Source organism: Odocoileus virginianus, chromosome 3 (assembly GCF_023699985.2).
Source record: "Odocoileus virginianus isolate 20LAN1187 ecotype Illinois chromosome 3, Ovbor_1.2, whole genome shotgun sequence".
Lineage (NCBI taxonomy): Eukaryota > Metazoa > Chordata > Mammalia > Artiodactyla > Cervidae > Odocoileus > Odocoileus virginianus.
Window position 1 is genome coordinate 81,844,092 of NC_069676.1, and position 22,616 is coordinate 81,866,707.

The 22,616-nt window shown below is 38.1% G+C and overlaps 1 long non-coding RNA gene across 5 annotated transcripts in view; it reads right to left on the minus strand.

Moving 5' to 3' along the window:
• LOC110145537 (uncharacterized) overlaps nt 1-22,616 on the minus strand; it is a 143,850-nt gene that overhangs the window by 99,100 nt on the left and 22,134 nt on the right. For 4 of the 5 annotated variants that reach the window (XR_011486982.1, XR_011486983.1, XR_011486984.1 and 1 more), the window contains exon 3: nt 14,509-14,608. This is a non-coding gene — a long non-coding RNA (uncharacterized lncRNA). Of the gene's footprint in view, nt 1-12,111; nt 12,197-14,508; nt 14,609-22,616 lie in introns of those variants that run through there. The other variant, XR_002316246.2, reaches the window with a different exon arrangement.

Here is a 22,616-nt window from a genome sequence, read left to right on the forward strand (position 1 = left end):
GGGAGACCTGGGTTCGATCCCTGGGTTGAGCGGATCCCCTGGAGAAGGAGATGGCAACCCACTCTAGTACTCTTGCCTGGAAAATCCCATGGACAGAGGAGCCTGGTACGCTACATTCCATGAGGTCACAAAAAGTTGGGAGACAACTGAGTGATTTCACTTTTCCTACTTGGGGCTAGCTGCTGAGGTTAAGGTTAAATAGGCAGAGAAGTGAAATTGCTATGAATGGTCAGTTTTTGGTGGGATGAGGTGAAATCAGTCAAATTTTTGACAAACTATGGGCTGGCATGCTGGCTTTAAATCTAGTGAAGCCCCACATGCAAACGTAATCCTCTCTGTCAAAAGTTTCACATGATAATTTTGCTGAGAAAGTAGGGGCTGGGGAGCAGAAGGGGAACACGAAAGAGATCATGTGGTCTAGTAGTTGCAGTCTTACAGAGTGGAAAAGTCTCCAGATTTAGTCTTCAAACTCACTACTCCATGGTCTCAACTATCAGGCATTAGGACAAATAGAATAATGGAATCATTCATTCCCCTCTCATCAGTCTCTCACTCTTGATACCAAGGGAAGGAATTCCTACAACTCTGAAGTTTCTTCTCATATGGTAGAGGCTAATCACATTAATAAAGCCTTGTGGACCAGAACCTGACTGTGCTTGAGGCCTGTTTCAAAATTAACAGGCTTGTTTTTATCAGGGAATTCATGAGGCTTACATTGGATCTCAAAGAATAAAACAAATAAAGCATTATGAGCTCAGCAGTAAAACTAACCAATAGCCAGGGCTCGGAATATAGGTTTTAATTTAACATTTGTTTCAAACTAAATTTCCTAATAGACAAAGTATTCATCAGTGTTTTAGATCTGATTCTCTGGAAGGAGATCCCGAGACAGACATTCTTGTTCATGTGATTTATTAGGAAGTTATTTCAGGAAAAGAACAATGAGAGAAGTAGGACAGAATGGTTGAGACTGGAGTCGAGCTTCAGTCTGATTCCAAAGCAGCCCTGGAGCACAAATTACATTGAGTTCATCCCATCCTGAAGCAGCGCAGTGGCCTTCATGTTTCTATGTCACCTTTCCATTACAGATGGACTTCTCCAATCTGTGATGATCAAGAATACTACAGGTTCTACTACCTTGTAGAACCTTACTTGCTCAGTCGTGTCTGACTCTTTGCTACCCCATGGACTAGAGCCCACCAGGCTTCTCTGTCCATGGAATTCTCCAGGCAAAAATACTGGAGAGGGTAGCCATCCTCTTCTCCAGAGGATTTTCCTGACTTAGGGATCAAACATGGGTCTCCTGCACTGCAGGCAGATTCTTTACCATCTGAACCACCAGGGAAGCCCAAGACACTATTTTAAAGGCTCATAAGATTGGATATAACAAAGTTGAATGTGCATGCTTGTTAGGTCTCTTCAATCATGTTTGACTCTTTGCAACCCTATGGACTGTAGCCCTCCAGGCTCCTCTGTCTGTGGGATTCTCTAGGCAAGAATGCTGGAGTGGGTTGCCATGCCCTCTTCCAAGGGATCTTCCTGACTCCAGGATCAAACCTGTGCCTCTTATGTCTCCTGCATTGGCAGGCAGGTTCTTTACCTCTAGCACCACCTGGGAAGTCCTAGTAGTTTCCTTTTTTTTTTTTTGCATTTAAATTTGTGATCCAAATGGTAATTATTTTATGTGGGGTATTGAGTTACCCTATAAACTCAATTAATAAAGTTTCAATAAACTTTCTCTAACATTGTTTATTGAATTACAAATCTTTTCAAAGCTGATTTGTAGGCCTTCCCTGATGGTCCAGTGGTTAAGAATCCATCTGCCTATCTTTCTCTGGCTATTCTTGCTTATTTATTTTTCCACATGAAGACACTTTAGAATGAATCTATCTTGTTTAATAAAAACATCTCATCTTTATTTTTATTAGGATTGTGATACGTTTATCTTAGTAACAGTTGATAACACTGTGATATTGATTCTTCATATTCAAGATTATGTAATACTACTCTGTCTGCATGTTTATTTTCTTAACTGAAGCAATTTTAAGGTTTTCTTTATAGAGCCCTTGCTCATTTCACATCATGGTTCCAACCTATATAATATGGCTCTTTGTATAGATAAAAGCTAATATGTTGCAAAAGCAGTTAGAAGAAAAAAATTCATAGTGATAAATACCTACATCAAGAAACAAGAAAGATCTCAAATAAACAACCTAACTTTATACCTCAATGAACTAGAAAAGGAACAAATGAAGCCAAAGTTAGCAGGAAAAAGGGAATAACAAAGATCGGAGCAGAAACAAATAAAATGAGACTAAAAGAATAACAGAAAAGATCAATGAAACTAACAGCCTGTTCTCTGAAAAGATAAACAAAACTGCAAACCCTTTAGCTGGATTCACCAAGAAAAAAAGAGGAGTCAAATAACAAAATAAAAAATGATAGAAAACCCATTATAACTGATGCCATAGAAATAAAAAGGATCAGAAGAGATTAGTATGAATAATTATATGCCAACAAATTGGACAACATAAAACATATGGATAAATTACAAGAAACATAAACCTCCCAAGACTGAATCGTGAAGGACTAGAAAATTTGAACAGGTTGATTTTTTAGTAAGGTGGTTAACTCAGCAACCAGAAACCTCTCAACAAACAAAAATTCAGGACCAGATAGCTTCACTGATGAATTCTACCAAATATTCAAAGAATTAATATCAGTTCTTTTCAGACTCTTCCAGAAAATAGAAGAAGGAACACTTCTAGACTCATTTTATAAAGCCAACATTGCCCTGACACCAAAGCCAGACAAGAATGTCACAAGGAAACAAAAATTTTAAATATTATAGGCCAACAGTGCTGATGCACATAGATGTCAAAATTCTCAACAAATATTAGCAAACCAAATTCAGCAGTACATCCTAAGTTGAACTTATTCGAGTTCCAGAGATGCAAAAGAGGTTTGACATCTGCAAATCAATCAATGTGATACAACACATTAACAAAACAAATGATAAAAGTCACGATCATCTCAATAGATGCAGAAAAGGCGTTTGACAAAATTCAAGATCTGTTTAGGGTAAAAACTCTCAACAAAGTGAGTACATAGGGAACATACCTCAACATAATAAAGCCCACATATGACAAGCCCACAGCATATATTATACTCAGTAGTGAAAAGTTGAAAGTGTCTTGTCTAAGATCAGGAACAAGACAAGGATGCTCACTCTTGCCACTTTTATTCAACATAGATTTAGAAGACTTACAGCAATTAGGTAAGAAAAAACAAAAGGCATCCAAATTGGAAAGGAAGAAGTAAAACTGTCATTGTTTGCAGATGACATATTAGACACAGAAAACTCTAAAGACTCCATCAAAAAGTTGTTAAAATAAATGATTTAAGTTTTAGAATATAAAATCAATATATAGAAATCTGTTACTAGGAAAGATTGAAGGCAGAGGGAGAAGGGGACAACAGAGGATGAGATGGTTGGATGGCATCACTGACTCAATGGACATGAGTCTGAATAAATTCCAGGAGTTGGTGATGGACAGGGAGGCCTGGAGTGCTGCAGTCCATGGGGTCACAAAGAGTCGGACATGACTGAGCAACTGAACTGACCTGAAACATTTCTATACACTAATAACAATCAATCATAAAGAAAAATTAAGAAAACAATTCCACTTACAGTAGCATCAAAGAGAAAAAACAAAGTAGGAATAAATTTAACCAAAGCAGGAATTGAAAAGCTTACACTAAAACTAAGATAACAATGAAAGAAGTTGAAGAAGATACAAAAAAGTGGAATGATATTCCATGCTTATGGATTGGGTGAATTATTATTAAATGTCCATACTCTAAGCAATATACAGATTAAAAACAATTTATCAAAATTCCAACACCATTTTTCATAGAAATAATGCTAAAATTTGTATGAAACCACAAAACCCCCAAATAATCAAAACAATTGAGAAAAAAGAACAAAGCTAGAGGCATCATGTCCCTGATTTAAGCTATAGTAATCAAAGGGGTATGGTATTGGCATAAACACAGACACAAAGATCAATGGAACAGAATAGAGAACTCACAAATAAACCAACGCTTGCACGGTTAATCAATTTGTGACAAAGGAGCAAAGAATATACAATGGAAAAAGGATAATCTCGTCAACATATGGCATTGGGAAAATCAGACAGTTGTATGAAAAATAATAAAAATGAAATACTGTCTTACACCATACACAAAATTAACTCCAAATGGATTATAGACTCACATGTAAACTATAAAACTCCTAAAAGAAAACATAGGTGGTAAGCAGCTTGATGCTGGTGTCGATAATTAATTTTGGGGTTTGACACCAAAAGCAAAGGCAACTAAAGCAAAAACAAACAGATGAGGCTATATAAAAATAAAAATCCTTTGAACAGCAAAAGAAATAATCAACAAAATGAAAAGGCAACCAACAGAATGGGACAAAATATTTTCAAATCATATGCCTGATGGTGGTGATGGTTTAGTCGCTAAGTCATGTCTGACTCTTGTGACCCCATAAACTATAGGCTACCAAGCTCCTGTGTCCATAGGATTTCCTAAGCAAGAATACTGGAGTATGTTGCCACTTCCTTCTCCAGGGGATCTTCCTTACCCAGGGATCAAACCCATTTCTTCTTCACTGCAGGTAGATTCTTTACTGCTGAGCCACCAAGGAAGCCCATATATCTCATAGGTGATTATTATGCAAAAATGTATAAAAACTTATATAACTCAATAGCAAAATAAACATCTGAGTTAAAAATGGGCAGAGGACTTGAAAAGACATTTTTCCAAAGAAAATGGTCATAGGTATATAGAAAGATGAAAAGACGCTCAATATCACCCATTATCAGGGAAACTCAAATGAAAATTACAATAACATATCCACCTCACACCCATTTGAATGGCTATTATCCAAAGGGCAAGAACCAACAGTGTTGAGAAATATGTGAGACAATAGAAAACTTGTGTACTGCTTTTGGGAATATACACTGGTGCAGCCACTATGGAAAACAGGATTCTCAAAATATTAAAGACAGAATTTACCAAATGAGCTAGAAATTTCATTCCTGGGTATTTTGAAGAAAACAAACCAAAAAAAGCTAACTTGAAAATATATATATGCACTCTCCATATTTATTGCAGCATTATTCTCAATAGCCAAGTTAATGGAAACAATGTGTCGATCAACAGGTGAATGGATAAAAGAGAAGTTGTGTGTGTGTGTGTGTGTATATATACACAACAAATATCATTACATCATAAAACAATGAAATCTTGCCACTGTGACAATATGGATGAACCCTGAGAGACTCAGTCTAAGCGAAATAAGTCAGACAGAAAGAAATACATTATGAACTTACATATAGGTAAGATCAAAAACCAGAGAACAACAATAACAAACCAAGCTCATAGATTCATAGAACTGACTGGTGGCCAAGTCTGGCAACAGACCAGAGGCAAGACGTGAGGTGGGAGAAATGGTTGAAGGGGGTCAAAAGACACAAACTTCCAGTTATGAAATAAATCATGGGATATAACTCACAGCATGATGACTATAGTTAATAATACTCTTGCATATTTGAAATTTGCTGAGATAAACCTTGACAGTTCTCATCACAAGAAAAAAATTCTGTAACTATATATGCTGATGGCTGTTAACTAGAATTACTGTGGTTATCATTTTGAAATATATACAAATATAGAATCATTATGCTGTATCCTTGAAACTAACATAATTTTGATTTCAGTTATACCTAAAAAACCCTGTGTGATGATTACAGTTAACGATAATGTACTGTATTCTTGAAAGTTGCAAAAGAGTAGATCATAAATGTTCTCACAATAAAAGCTAAAAATGTATTAATTATCTATCCATCTCCCTGAAACTTTTTGTAATAGTACAAGTAGTTCTGTATTTCCCAAGATACAATTATATTATCTACAAACAACGACACTATCATTTCTGATTACTGTACTGATAACATTTTCCCCTTTTATAAATACATCAACTAGTTAGAAATACTATGTTATCTTAGTGTCTGGCTTCCCTGGTGGCTCAGTCGGTATAGAATCTGCCTGTAATGCAGGAGACCCAGGTTTGATCCCTGGGTCAAGAAGATCCCCTGGAAAAGGAAATGGCATTCCACTCCAGTATTCTTGCCTGGAAAATCCCATGGACAGAGAAGCTTGGTGAGATATAGTCCATGGGGTCACGAGAGTCAGACATGACTTAGTGACTAAACCACCTCCTGGTGTCATCCTGGCCTTGATTCAGACTTTTATAGGCATGTTTTAGAATTTTTCATCAAGAATGACATACTCGGACATTTAATTAGCTTCCCCTTCCAACTCTGCCTGCAAGGTCAGGTGATCTTCTCACTGGACTTGCCCATGGGTGTTCCTCAGAAGCACCGGCCTTAACCATCTTTCTTTGACTTACTTACTTTATCAGAAACAAGGCTTACCGGCCCCCTTGGATTCTCCTTTTCTGAGAGAAAAAGATGCCCTTTTCCTTCTGAAGATGCAACTTAGCCATACGCCTGGGGAGTGCTGCTTCCTCACCCTTGTCTTCCGCAATGCAGCAGCACACAGGGAATTTCTGGATTCTCCAGCCACTATCACATCTAGTATGGGGTCAGGCAACTGGAGCAATTGCTGAAAGGGGCCAGTCACGAAACCTGAGAGTGTGGGGGCGGGAGCAGTCTCTGTGTCCAATGTTGATTGCTGGGAAGGAGGAGACGGGAGGCTCCTGCAGGTCCAGCGCCCTCCACCCGGTTTCCCACAGGGGACTCGAGGCATGTCCGTGCAGCCTCTCCAGAGAAGTCTGTGTGTTAGCGCATCTACCACATGACTTATTAGTTTCCTCGTCTTGTGAGGCTGCGCTGTAATGTTTCACTTTATGTGGCTTCTCATGCTTCCTGCTGCACTTCTCTTTTTCCCTTCCTTAAGGCGTCCCAGATAACAGATCATCGCTTCACTCTATGTCTCAGTCTTTACCCTCTCAGGAACCTGGGATAAAACTCTTAAATGAACGAATATTTCCTCCTAAATCACACTTAAAGATGTAAAGCTTTGCCTATTACTGTCTCACATTCTCTCTTCTACCCAAGGAGACAAGATTTAGTAATTTCAGACGTCAAAACATTTTTCTTTTTAACAGGTCAATAAGTAGCAAAATAGTCTCTTCTATCAGCGAGGGTTCTGTTGAAGTCAAAGTACTGGGAAAAATATTGAATAAAGAGTCATTATAGGGATTTGATTTTAAGAAATTGCAAGGACTGGTAAAAAAAATAGCCTTTATGTGGCTGTTTCTTCCGTCTGGTCCTGAGCTGAGGACACATGGCAGGATACTGGGAAGAAACAAGGGAAGTGGAGCGGCAACAATTAGCAACAAGGAGGAACAAGCTGGATGAAACCTGCATCCACCACCAGCAGAACTGTGGCTGGCCTCTCTTCACCTCAGAGTCTCCAACCCCATTTCCACGGAAACAGCTGAGAAGCTACTGTTTTGCTGAGGAGCCACACTGGAGGCTGACCCAAAACTCTGAGAAATGGAAAGAATGACTTGGCTGCAGCCGAAGGAGCTTTGAGCTCTGCTGCTGTCCACGCCAACAAAGTGAGGCACTCGACCAGTGGAAACTGACGTGGGCTCCAAACAAGGCCTGAAGGACTGGGACCTTCAGACAGTAAACATGGCTGTCCCTTCCTTCTGCCCTCTAGACCTCATACAGATGTCTGTTGTGACCACTCTATGTGGGAATATTCCAGGAACTGAATGCTGATAAATGCAGTTTAACTTAGTCAAGTTTACACATTTCTATGTTGCCTCAAAATTCTCCAAGCCAGGCTTCAGCAATATGTGAACCGTGAACTTCCTAGATGTTCAAGCTGGTTTTAGAAAAGGCAGAGGAACCAGAGATCAAATTGCCAATATCTGCTGGATCATCAAAAGAGCATGAGAGTTCCAGAAAAACATCTATTTCTGCTTTATTGACTACACCAAAGCCTTCGACTGTGTGGATCACAATAAACTGTGGAAAATTCTTCAAGAGATGAGAATACCAGACCACCTGACCTGCCTCTTGAGAAACCTGTATGCAGGTCAGGAAGCAACAGTTAGAACTGGGCATGGAACAACAGACTGGTTCCAAATAAGAAAAGGAGTACGTCAAGGCTGTATATTGTCACCCTGCTTATTTAACTTATATGCAGAGTACATCATGAGAAACCCTGGGCTGGAAGAAACACAAGCTGGAATCAAGATTGCTGGGAGAAATATCAATAACCTCAGATATGCAGATGACACCACCCTTATGGCAGAGAGTGAAGAGGAACTAAAAAGCCTCTTGATGAAAGTGAAAGAGGAGAGTGAAAAAGTTGGCTTAAAGCTCAACATTCAGAAAACTAAGATCAGGGCATCTGGTCCCATCACCTCATGGGAACTAGATGGGGAGACAGTGGAAACCGTGTCAGACTTTATATTTTTTGGGCTCCAAAATCACTGTAGATGGTGACTGCAGCCATGAAATTAAAATATGCTTACTCCTTGGAAGGAAAGTTATGACCAACCTAGACAGCATTTTATAAAGCAGAGACATTACTTTGCCAACAAAGGTCTGTCTGGTCAAGGCTATGGTTTTTCCAGTGGTCATGTATGGATGTGAGAGTTGGACTGTGAAGAAAGCTGAGCACCAAAAAATTGATGCTTTTGAACTATGGTGTTGGAGAAAATTCTTGAGAGTCCCTTGGACTGGCAAGGAGATCCAAGCAGTCCATCCTGAAGGAGATAAGTCCTGGGTGTTCATTGGAAGGATTGATGCTGAAGCTGAAACTCCAAACTTTGGCCACCTCATGCGAAGAGTTGACTCATTGGAAAAGACCCTGATGCTGGGAGGGATTGGGGGCAGGAAGAGAAGGGGACGACAGAGGATGAGATGGCTGAATGGCATCACCAACTTGATGGGCATGAGTTTGAGTAAACTCTGGGAGCTGGTGATGGACAGGGAGGCCTGGCGTGCTGTAATTCATGGGGTTACAAAGAGTCGGACAGGACTGAGCGACTGAACTGATGTTATCTCATGTATAAGTGAAACACGCTAACTCTCTCCCCACAAAGGATACAATGTTCCACTATTTTTGGTTAGTGTTTATTCTTTAGCTGAACTCACTTTGATATTCTCTAACTTAATACGGAGGCGAGAAGTGGCCTGTTTTCTCCTGTACGGTAAGCAAAGGCTGTCAGAGCCTGCGATTGCAGCCATTGCCAAGGGCGCGCTGGGGAGCCCCGAAGGAACTCAGGAAGGAAAGAACACCGGCCATGCAGCAGCCACCACACTGCAGCCACTCCCTAAGGTGAGCCCCAGGGAAGCTCAGGATACTGGCCCCAGATAGCTGAAGTGCACATCAAAGGAACGATTTCAGTGAGCCCAAACCCTTGCATCCTCCCAAACCCAGAAAAGCACTAAATTTCTTAACTTGGGCTATTTAGTTTTCTTTAATTAACAGCAATCTTTTTATGCTTCTACTATCTGCCCTTTGCTGCAAAACTCCTAGAGATCCTAGTTCCCCTCTCTTCTCCTTGGAGCAGTTCTATCAGGGTTACTTGAGATGCTGCCTCATGGGCTTAACGTTCTAAAAATTCTTGCTAAATAAAACATAACTCCTAACATTTACATTGTGCTTTTTTTTTTTTTCAGTTCACAGAGATATAAACTTAACTACCATTAACATATGATAGATGAGAGGAGGGTCATCTCCTTGGTCAGAAATGAGGCCATGTAGAGACACGTGCACCCCAATGTTCATCGCAGCACTGTTTATAATAGCCAGGACATGGAAGCAACCTAGATGCCCATCAGTAGACGAATGGATAAGGAAGCTGTGGTACATATACACCATGGAATATTACTCAGCCATTAAAAAGAATTCATTTGAATCAGTTCTAATGAGATGGGTGAAACTGGAGCCCATTATACAGAGTGAAGTAAGCCAGAAAGATAAAGACCAATACAGTATACTAACACATATATATGGAATTTAGAAAGATGGTAATGATAACCCTATATGCAAAACAGAAAAAGAGACACAGATGTATAGAACAGACTTTTGGACTCTGTGGGAGACAGTGAGGGGGGGATGTTTCGAGAGAACAGCATCGAAACGTGTGTATTATCAAGGGTGAAACAGATCACCAGCCCAGGTTGAATACATGAGACAAGTGCTCGGGGCTGGTGCACTGGGAAGACCCAGAGGGATCAGGTGGAGAGGGAGGTGGGACGAGGGATCAGGATGGGGAACACATGTAAATCCATGGCTGATTCATGTCAATGTATGGCAAAAACCACTACAATATTGTAAAGCAATTAGCCTTCAACTAATAAAATGAAAAAAAAAAAAAAAGAAATGAGGCCATGAAAATGTCTATGATGGTGGATGAGGCAAATGTGTTGACATAGTTTCAGTAAGAACCAAGCATTGCTCCTTTCACGATGGAAGCAATCCGATTTAATCAACCTGTTACCAAATAGCTGACTTTTTTTTTTCAGAATGGAATCACATCAGGATTTCATGGTTGGTCTGTGCTTTTGGAAGCTTAAATACTCAGCAGTTGGCTGTAGCCAGACGAATCTCAGGAGAAATCACATTGCTTCACCCATGTATCATCTCTACCTGCTGCCATGGCCACTTTCTTCATGAGGCCACTGAACAGTTAAGTGGTTGGAAATAGATGCTGACTGATATCCTTAGACTGGGTAATCTTCCATCTGATTGTTAAAATCTTCCTCTAAGGAGGTCATAATTTGGTGAGCACTCACAAGGGATACAATATGTTCACACTACGTGCCTATACAGAGAGATTTTTCCAAAAGTTTTTATCCTATCTCTACTTATTTACACTGCTAGTTACAGCTCATGTATTGACATAGACCTCCATACCTGGCTATTCCCTTTTCAAGGAAAAATGAACTCTTAGGTACACAGCTTGAAGTGGGCCTCCTAAAAGGACTTTCCTTCATCCTTCCTTTCATTGATGTTGGTCAGAGCAAACTGGGGGTGGGGTTATAATGCTATAGCTATGCACTTCTAGGGGATGCCTGCATATTATGCAGAACCACATGCATACCAAGGATGAGCTTTTTGTTCCCCTTTTTGAACATCTTTTTATATGTTTATTAGCAATTTAGTTTTTCTCTTCTTTCATTGGCCATGCATATCCACTGTCCACTTTTCAAATGGCAATCTGCAAATAGTAATCAACATGTTCATCCTGATCTTCCTTTTTCTTGCTAGGATTTTTTAATGTTGATAATGTTTTCCAGAGTGTTTATGAATGAAAGCTCAGTATAAGTTTCCTTTGCATTTAAGCAAGTTTTCTTCTTCAGTGTCATTAATTTGCAGGGGCAGGGGGGTTAGGCGGGTAGAAGAGGGTAAGTTGCTTGCTCTGTACTGACAGGCACTGTTTCCTGAGAATGTGTCTGTAGCAGGCAGGTATCCTCAACTGCACAAGTAAATGAGACTTTATTCCAGATGTGAGTGACTTTAGAATATTCCACATCTGAGTGAATCTGACTTTTTTCTTTTTCCTTCAGTGTGTTATTGGAGGGCTTAGCTATTTTTTTTTTTAAATTAATGCTGTTGCCGATACCAGTTGTGAGTCTCTCCCCATAAAAAATACCCACTGTCTTGACAGACCACCTCTTAGGTTTTATCTTCTGCCTAAACTCTACCACTGCTGCCAGTTGTGATCATAACACATACATATGGAAGGCAGAAAGGGGAAAGGGGGCTCTACTGACTTAGCTGTGCTGAAATGACCTCTTCAATGACTGCTCCTGCTATGTGAACTGGCTGACTTTGAGTAGGGAGTTTTCTGTCACTCTAACTGGAAGGACTCACATCTTGATTCTGGACAAATATCACACATATGAAGCTTGATGCAGTTTATAGGGATCAACAGAGTTTTATTTAAATGAAGACAGTATTAAAGCAAACCCCAGAGAAAAATTATCTTGACCAATTATATTTCTACATGGTTACAGAGGACATAAATATTTTATATAAACATAACACCAGATTTGCCACTTACTTTTGGTGTACTTTTGGGCAAATTATGTAACCTTTATGTGCCTCAGGTCTGCTTTTTATAATGTTCCCAGTGCTGTGAAATTTAATTAGTTGACATATGTAAAAAGTAATTAGAATCACACCTAGCAGAAATGTGCTCTAAATTATCTTCTATTATTCTTCATATCTCACCATTTTAGGCTAAACAAATAGCTTTGCATGTGTCACTATTTATACAGATGCAACACTGACATTTTTTTTTAAATGTCATTTAAAAATTTTGAAACAATCTCAAACTTACACAAAAGTTTCAAATGCAATTAAAAAAAATAATGTTGCCCCTGAATCATTTGAGAATCATTTACCAGCTTGGAACTCCAAATACTTTAGTGTATGTTTTCTGCAAACAAATACATTCTCCAGTATAACCACAACACTACCATCAGTATTAAGACATTAACACTGATACTTATTATAATATAAAGCTCAGACTCCAATTAAGTTTCATGTGTTGCATTTAGCTATCTTGCCTTCTTCTGTCTAGACCACTTTCTTAGCCTTTCCTTGGCTTTTGTGACCTTAACACTTAAGGAGATTATAGAAGCATTATCTTGCAGAATGTCACTCAGTTTGGTTTTGTCTGACATTCCCTCATGATTTGATTCAGTTTATACATCTTTGGCAAAGTATCACAAAAGTGATGCTGGGTTCTCATCATTGCTTCCTATAAGGTGGTGCACAGACTTCAATTTATCTTGGTATTCTAATGTTTCCTTTCATCCCTTAAGATGATATTTGGATTCCCATTTTCAAGTTACTCTCTTAAACTTTGTAATTAATAAGTACTAGGGGGAACAATTTTTGAAGCTGGATACTTTACTAAAGCTTTCAATTTATTCATTCATCAGAATGGACTATGGTTTCCTATTTTATTCAATAGGCTACAATCTATTAGTGTCATATAATTTGGCACTGGGAGCTCCTTGAAGCTGACTCCTGTTCTCTTTTTGATATGACCCCTCTATTCCTTGAACACTTCTTTCTTTCCCAGGACAACAGAATGTTTCAGACACATCTATATTTTCCTGTCCCAGCCCTGGAAATAGACATTTCTTTAGGAGCCCAGATTCTTCCCATAAGTGGATAAAGATGTTCAAAACCAAGATCTGAAGCTACCTATGCTCACTGAAAGCAGCTTTTATTTTCAAACCAGTTTCAGGCCTTCTTAGGGGAGAGAGCTAAGGATATGTGTAAATAATATCACATAAAAAGACATATTCTATCTCTATGTTTATGTTTGAAAACCAGTAGCTCACTGATATCCAATTCCATACCAACAGCACAAAGTTAAATACAATTTTGTCCTTTTTTATATTTGTGATTCCTTTTTTTCTGACAGTAAGAAATGTGGTTATTTGTACTCACTTCATTACACCCTTGTATGTGACCTGTGTCCCATGCACAGGCCCATCTCATCCCACTGGCTCTGACATCCTGCTTGGATGCGCTCCTTACCCAACTCTGGTTTCAATCTCCTGAGCTGCTCTGCACTACTATATAGGGACACTCCTCACTCCACCTGGGCCCTGAACCTCACTCTGGACCAATTTCCTACCCCATGCAGATTCCCTCTTCATCTCATTTGGACGTTGGTTCTCCCCATTGGGCCTTCGCCTCTCACTCTCACCACATATAGACCACTAATGGCTCTAGTACTGAATAGTCCTGCAAGGGAAAAGGTAAGAGATGGGGAGGTTCTGAGAGGCCAGAAGAAACATATATGGGGGAGCTGTAGTAAACAGAATGATTATGGATGAAATCATTCACTTCTTACAGCTTGTGGTCGTGTATTCACTCCTACATGGTCACTGTCCTCAACATTCAGGGCCTGCACCCGGTTGGAAACATCCATGAGCCAGCTAAGTCTGGGCTCTAGTTTTATTACTCTTTTCTCCGATAGCCAGAGATTTCTGATGTTTTCATTTATTAACTTTATCATGCACTTGAAATTTCTACTTATTATGTGTCCAGTCTACCTATGAGTTGGTAATGAGAAAAATTTTATTTGTATAAGTTTAGCCCACCATGTTGCCAAATATGTAATATGTATCCTTTGAATACAACTTTTAAACATTTTTTTTTCTGTCAGATTTATGTGATCACTTTCTAAAATACATCCAAAGGACAGAAATATAAGATGCCAGATGTCTCTATTTAGTATTTATCAAAAATGTTTCTAGCAGTTACTATATTTAGGATGGTTATCAAAGAAGTAATTTAGCTTAAAGTGTTCTCTGTTAAATGGAATGACCCAGTGTACTATGTTAATGGTATACTTCTCATTATAGTTTACAAATCTATATTAAATAATATTGTGAAATATTAAAATAGCAGGAGGGTGCCCACCTCCATGTCCCCAGGCTCTTATCCAAGCAAAGCAGTCATCGGCAAGAGGAACCAGAGAGCAGAGAGAAGTATGGCATTGTTGTTATTTGCATTCCAACATCTGTGGTGTAAATTTAAGGAAGAAAAACATGCAGTTATTCTCTGTGATAGCTGCTTACATGTCTCCTGACAGAATGAGGATAAGTCACTATATGACTGAATTTCTGAAAGCTTACTGAGTCAGGAATGGCAGTCCATTCTCTGCCTGAGCAAGGCCACCCAACACTAGGTAAGTCACGTGGTGGTCAAGTCAGACCTCGCAGAGCCTCCAGCCTTCATTCACATGAACGCTGTATACTGTCTGCGCCAGGGTCTGCAAAGGTCCTTCCTGTGTCATGAGGACTCATCAGTTCCTCTTCTGATGGTCCAGGGCCATTTAAGGACCAGCCTTCAGATGCTTCTCAGATCAGAGGAGTGGAGGCCAGCTCCCAGGGATGTCTGTTTAGGTTGAATACCACACAAGGAGCCATGCCTAAGGGTGCCCTGGATACCTGGTACATGACTCTACGAGATAGAAAATATTTACACTTGTCTTATGACTTTTGTTGTCTCCACATATAAGCTATTTGTATATCATGTAAGTTTGTAAATTTATGTATCTCCACATATAGACTAATCTGTAAGTTTGACAATCTTACAGTAGATGGCAGTAGAGTGTATTATTCTAACAAATTCAGCATATTAGGATAATTTTATGACAAATGAAAATAAAATATCTTTTTCTAATAGGATTGATATTTCTATTTTTTTCTGGAGGAACATATTCAGTAACTGAAATAACTTTCTGATATAACAACACTTTGATGAAGAGCTTCTGCTCCTTTTCCCACTGATATTCAGACTGGTATCTTAAAATAAAACAAACATAAAAGAAACATTTTTTGCATAAATGTAGTGGCTAATTTGACATTTTGTATTTCAATATATATTATCTGCCATTTGTTGACTGTTAAGTCCCCATTTAAAATTCTTAAGTATCTCCATTATGGCATGAATTACTATGTAATCTGTATACATTTATCATTAATAATCCAAAAAGTAGTATCAGATAGATATAAATTGAGGATTGAAAAATACTTAGATAATTATATTATAGAAATTGTTTAGTTTTAATACGGGAGTTTTATCAGTATAGAAATTAACTTGGTTAAAACATAGCAGCTTAATTAGGTCCCATTTGTTTATTTTTGTTTTTATTTCCATTACTCTAGGAGATGGATCTAACAAGACGTTGCAGTTTAAGTCAAAGAGTGTTCTGCCTATGTTTTCCTCTAGTTTTATCATATCCAATCTTTCATTTGGGTCTGTGACAAAAGCTTTTGCACAGCAAAGGAAATGATAAACAAAATGAAAAGACAACCTACAGAATGGGAGAAAATATTTGCAAATGATGTGACCTTCAAGGGATTAATTTCAAAAATATACAAACAGCTCACACAACTCAATATTAAAAAAAAAAAAACTTAATCCAAAAATGGGCAAAATATCTAAATAGACATTTCTCCAAAGACATACAGACGGCCAAAGGCATGGGAAAAATCCTCAACACCACTAATTATGACAAATGTAAATTGAAACTATAATAACATGTCACCTCACTCTGATCAGATGGTCATCATCAAAATGTCTACAAATAATAAATGCTGGAAAGGGTATAGGTAAAAAAGGAGCTCTTATACACTGTGGGTGAGAATGTAAACTGGAACAGCCACTATAGAGAACAGCATGGAGGTTCCTTAAAAAATTAAAAATAGAGCTGCCATACGATCCTGTAATCCCACTCCTAGCCATTCCTAGTACAAAGCCACTCCTAGCTAGGAGTCACTCTTAGCCACTCCATCCAGTGAAAACAGGAAAGCATATATATAATTCAAAAATATACATGCACGCCATGTTTGTTGCAGCACTATTTACCATAGCCAAGATATGGAAGCAACCTGTGTCCATCAATAGATGAATGGATAAAGCAGATGTGATACACACACAACAGAATATTACTTGGTCATAAAAAAGAATGGAATAATTGTATTTGCAGCAACCTGAATAGACCTAGAGTTTATCACAGTAAGTGAAGTAAGCCAGACAGAAAGCCAAATATCATATCACTTATATGTGGAATCTTTAAAAAAAAAAAAAACATACAAATGAACTTGCTTTCAAAACGGAAAGAGTATCACAGACATAGAAAACAAACTTAGGGCTACCAAAGGGGAAAGGGGAGAAGGAATAAATTTGGTTGCAATTAACATAAATACACCACTGTATATAAAATAGATGGCTTTCTTGGTGGCTCAGACAGTAAAAAATCTGCCTGCAATGTGGGAGACCTGGGTTCAATCCCTGGATCAGGAAGATCCCCTGCAGAAGGAAATGGCAACCCACTCCAGTATTTTTGCCTAGGAAATCCTATGGACAGAGGAACCTGGCAGGCTACAGCCAATGGGATTGCAAAGAGTCAGATACAACTGAGAAACTAACATTTTTACTTTCATATAAAATATATAACCAACAAGGACTTGAGAGGAAACTATACCTAGAGATGACTCTACACATGAACATCACCAGCTGGTCAGTACCAAAATCAGACTGACAATATTCTTTGCAGTCAAAAATGGAGAAGCTCTATACAATCAGCAAAAACAAGGCCTGGAGCTGTCTGTGGCTCAGATCATCAGCCCCTTATTGCAAAATTCAGGCTCAAACTGAAGAGAGTAGGGAAAAACCACTGGGCCATTTAGGTATGACTTAAATAAAATCCCTTATGATTAAACAGTAGAGGTGACAAATAGGTTCAAAAGATTAGATCTGATAGAGTGCCTGAAAACTATTGGTGGAGATTCGTAATATTGTATAGGAGGCAGTGATCAAAACCATTCACAAGAAAAAGAAATGCAAGAAGGCAAAGTGGTTGTCTGAGGAAGCCTAACAAATAGCTGAGAAAAGAAGAGAAGCAAAAGGCAAAGGAGAAAGGGAAAGATATACCAAGTGAATTCAGAGTTCCAAAGAAGAGCAAGGAGTGATAAGAAGACCTGCTTAAACTAACAATGCAAAGAAATAGAGGAAAACAATAGAAAGACTAGAGATCTCGTCAAGAAAATCAGAGATACTAGGGGAACATTTCATGCAAAGATAGGCACAATAAATAACAGAAACTGTAAGGACCTAACAGAAGCCAAAGAGATTAAGAAAAGGTGGCAAGAATACACAGACGAACCATACAAAAAAGCTCTTAAGGACCCAGATAATCATGACGGTGTGGTCACTCACCTAGAGCCAGACATCCTGGAGTGTGAAGTCAAGTGGGCTTTAGGAAGCATTACTATGCACAAATCTAGTGGAGGTGATGGAAATCCAGCTGAACTATTTCAAGCCCTAAAAGACGATGCTGTGAAAGTGCTGCACTTGTTATGCCAGCAAATTTGGAAAACTCAGCAGTGGCCACAGGACTGGAAAAGGTCAGTTTTCATTCCAATCGCAAAGAAAGGCAATGCCAAAGAATGTTCAAATTACCATACAATTGCAATCATTTCACATGCTAGCAAGATTATGCTCAAAATCCTTCAAGCTATGCTATAGCAGTATGTGAACCGAGAACTCCCAGATGTACAAGCTGGATTTAGAAAAGGCAAAGGAACCAGAGATCAAATTGCTAACATACACTGGATCATAGAAAAAGCAAGCAAATTTCAAAAAAACATCTACTTCTGCTCCCTTGACTACATCAAATCCTTTGATTGTGTGGATCACAACAAGCTGTGGAATATTCTTAATGAGATGGGAATATCAGACCACCTTACATTCCTTCTGAGAAATCTGTATGCAGGACAAGAAGCAACAATTAGAACTGGACATGAAACAATGGACTGGCTCAAAATTGAGGAAGGAGTACATCAAGGCTGTATACTGTCACCCTGCTTGTTTAACTTACATGCACGGTACATCATCATTCGAAATGCCAGGCTACATGATTCACAAGCTGGAATCAAGATTGCTGGGAGAAATAACCTCAGATATGCAGAGGATACCACTTTTAGGGCAGAAAGTGGAGGAACTAAAGAGCTTCTTGATGAAGGTAAAAAGTAGAAGAGTGAAAAACCTGGCTTAAAACTCAACATTCAAAAATGAAGATCATGGCATCTGGTCCTATCACTTGATGGCAAATAGATGGCAAAATGTGCAAACAGTGTCACATTTCATTTTCTTGGGCTCCAAAATCAATGTGGATGTTGATGATAGCCACGAAGTTAAAAGATGCTTGTTCCTTGGAAGAATAGCTATGGCAAACCTAGACAACATATTAAAAAGCAAAGGTATCACTTACCCAACAAAGGTACATCCAGTCAAAGTTATGGTTTTTCCAGTAGTCATGTATGGATATGAGAGTTGGACCATAAAGAATGCTGAGCACTGAAGAATTGATGCTTTTGAACTGTGGTGTTGGAGAAGATACTTGAGAGTCCCTTGGGCAACAAGGAGATCAAACCAGTCAACCCAAAAGGAAATCAATCCTAAATATTCAATGGAAGGACTGATATTGAAGCTCCAGTAATTGGCTACCTGATGCAAAGAGCTCACTCATTGGAAAAAACCCTGATGATGGAAAAGATTGGGGGCAAGAGGATAAGTGGATGACAGAGGATGAAACAGCTGGATGGCATCAGTGACTCAATGGATATGAGTTTGAGCAAACTCAGGGAGATAAGTAAAGGACAGGTAAGCCTGGCATGCTGCAGTTCATGGGGTCATAAAAAGTCAGACAGGACTTAGCGACTAAACAACAATAAAGTATGGCAAAAGAAATGAAAAAGAATATATATATATATACACACACACACACACACATATATATAACTGAATCATTTATATAAAGAATATATATATATATATATATATATATGAATCACTGTGCTGTATGCCTGAAACTAACACAACCTTGTAAATCAACTATACTTTGGTTTAAAAACTTGTATGTAGTTTGGTGTTTTTCTATGTTCATGAAATTTAAAAATTCAGCAGCTTAATATATTTTATTTTTAAAAGCTACAAGTTCAAAGATAAAACACTAATTTTTATTTTAAGAATATTATGGCCTTTCTGTGTGGTCCACAGATGAACAAGATTGGCACCGTATGAAGTTAGAAATGCAGAATCTCAGGCCCTGAAACAATGAACTACATTTTAACAGGAGCCCATGTGGCTTACATACATATTAAGGTTTCAGAAGCACAGTTCTAGATGACACAGATAATTTGAAGAATTACACAAAAATGATATAATACAGCTATGTAAAAATTTACATCCAACACTTAACAGTGAACATAGTAAAGGAATGTGGTATTGATGGAACATGAACATTTGAGGAATTATAAAACCTACCATTGTTTTCTAAAACGTGGTATGATTCCTCTTGAAATACTGCAGCAGTAATCATTAAGAAGACAAGATTTCTAAACACTTTCAGTTTTCAGTATCTATTTGATTACACAATCATTTCTCATTGCAGAATGTTACATCTCAAAAGTACAAATTATTAAAGCCATTAATATCTAAGACAATGTTTCTGTGTAGTTACATTTTCTATAAAAATGAAGATACTGGGACAAATGAGGATCAAAACTGCCACAAAGAATATCGCTACCATGAAAGCAAGAGAAATGACTATTTTACAACAAATTATCTCTTAATGACATGGCTCTTAATTTTTAATTTTATTTTACCTTAGATTTAATTATTTGATTTGTGTAATTTGTATGAAATATGTTTGCTGTCAACATTGCAAGCTAAATAGTATACTCCTCTAAACCTTCTTTACTGAGGAAAGAATACTTTTTCCCTCACATTCACATGGAGATTCCCTAAGTGTTAGCAGTAGATAGAGAGAACCGGTTGATCGTAGGTGGGAAAAGGAAACTCCTTGACATGGCCAGGGTCAGAGCAGAGGAACTAAGCCTGTCATCTCTCTCTGGCTGAGAAGGTTGCAGCCCCAACCTCTTTCAATAGCATTAGTGTAGTTCATTAATTTGCCCTATGATTACTGTTTTCTTGATCTGGGATTGTTAATATGTTTCTAAGACAGTCACTTTTCTTTTTGTTGTTTTTCCTGTGATTGTTCTCACTTATAAAAACCAGTTTTTTTCTGAAATCAATTGTATAAAACAACATTCTTTCTATCTAATTTCTAACACCACTTTAATCTCTTTAATACTGAGTGTGTGTTTTGCTTTTTACTTTTATTTTAGGAACTTGGTTCCTAGAGGTACAAGGTCATTTTTATTTCAGGTGCTTTTGAAAATCACGCTGGGCATTTTAATGTCAGCCTATGCATTTTTTTTTTTTTAAAGTATGCCTATAGCCTTTCTTAGGCTCACTAAGAAAAATGAATAAAATGAGAAAGGGCTTTAAAAAAAATCTTCCTAAGCAGAGTGCAGATTTATCACATGGGGAACCTGCTTTGCAGGAATGCAGCGATACATGTCCACTGGTCAGTCTCACTCATATGAGGCAAACTCCATTACTTGCTGTGAGCAAGAAAAAGGTTACCTGACCCAACTGGAGAGTATTAGCTTTTTTGTTCAGCTATGAAAAAATTGCTTTGCCACTTAGGTCAGCATCATGATGTAAATCTTAATGAAAGTTTCTGAGATGTGAGAGTAAATCAAGCTGTTTGGCCACCTTGATGCTCTCTTAATCTGCCTTTTTTTTTTTGCTTTATTTCCTTCTGTCGGAGCACAGATCGCAATGCAGACCCATCTGCAGAGTAATCGTCACTCCACCCAGCCAGCTTGGCCCTTTTGGGACCCAAGGCTGAGGATACTGGAGATTCATGCATTAGTTCTGTTTCTTTGTGGAATAAAAGGGGGAAAAAAAAAAACTTCATTTCTTTTGTTTCACTTGAGATTTTTAAAAAGCTTCCTTTTATTTGGGATCCTATGTCTCTTGCACAATGAAAAATTGAATGAGACTGTTATTATGAAAGAAAAGTTATCTGGATTATTTTAATGGATGAGTAGGGAGCGCAAAGATCCTAAACAAACTAGATTGTTTTCCTGATTCTTACAATCTTTATAGGAATAGCTACTGAATTAGACTCTGCTTTTTATCATAATTACTTTAAAACACAGTAAGGTGTTTAAATAATCTAGGTGAAATTAAATAATCTAGGTGAAAACAAGCATATTGTATGGTGAAAATACAATATGCTTGTTTGGAATGATTTATTCATTCATTCAATCAGCCATATCAACCACTACTTACTGAATGTCTATTCAGTTAGTATAAACATGTCAAGTCCTTTTATTGGTACCGAGGACACTGATGAATAAGACATACAAGGACTTTCTCTCATGTAAATCATGTGACAGGAGTGGAAGAAAGAAAATAAATAAGATAATTTTTGTGGTAAACAGTGCTAAGCACCATGAAAACAATGAAACAGGGTTCTATGAAGGGATAACTTGGGGGCGGGAGTCATAAATTTCATTGGATGGTCAGAGAAAGCCTCACTGAGGATATGACGATCTTGGTTGAAGCATGAATGACATAAAATAACCAGCGTTAGGACAGTCTTTGGGTAGAGAATTTCAGTCAGAGGGTGTAAGAAGTACAAAGGCTTTAAGGTAAGAATAAACTTGGAGGAAGACAAATAGATTTGGAGTCCAAGAGATAAGAGGGAAATTTCTGAATTATTAAGGGCCTTGCAGGCTCCATGGGAAGAAATTTGATGTTTTCCAAGAGCAATGGGATGCCAAACCACAGGTTTAAGTAGGGTTGTGACATGGTCTACTTCATATTTTAAGAAGACCACTCTGGATATGTTCTAGGAGTAAAAGAGCATGAAACTGCAAATCTCGAAGTCATTGGGGTTACCCAGAAGAGTGATGATAATGGCTCTATCTAATAGTGGAGATGAAGGAGGTGGACTCTTTGTGGATACATTATTTTTTAATTAATTTATTTTTTAATTGAAGGATAATGGCTTTACAGATTTTGTTGTTTTCTGTAAAAATGTCAACATGAATCAGGTATATATATATATCCCCTCCCTTTTGAACCTCTCTCATATCTCCCTT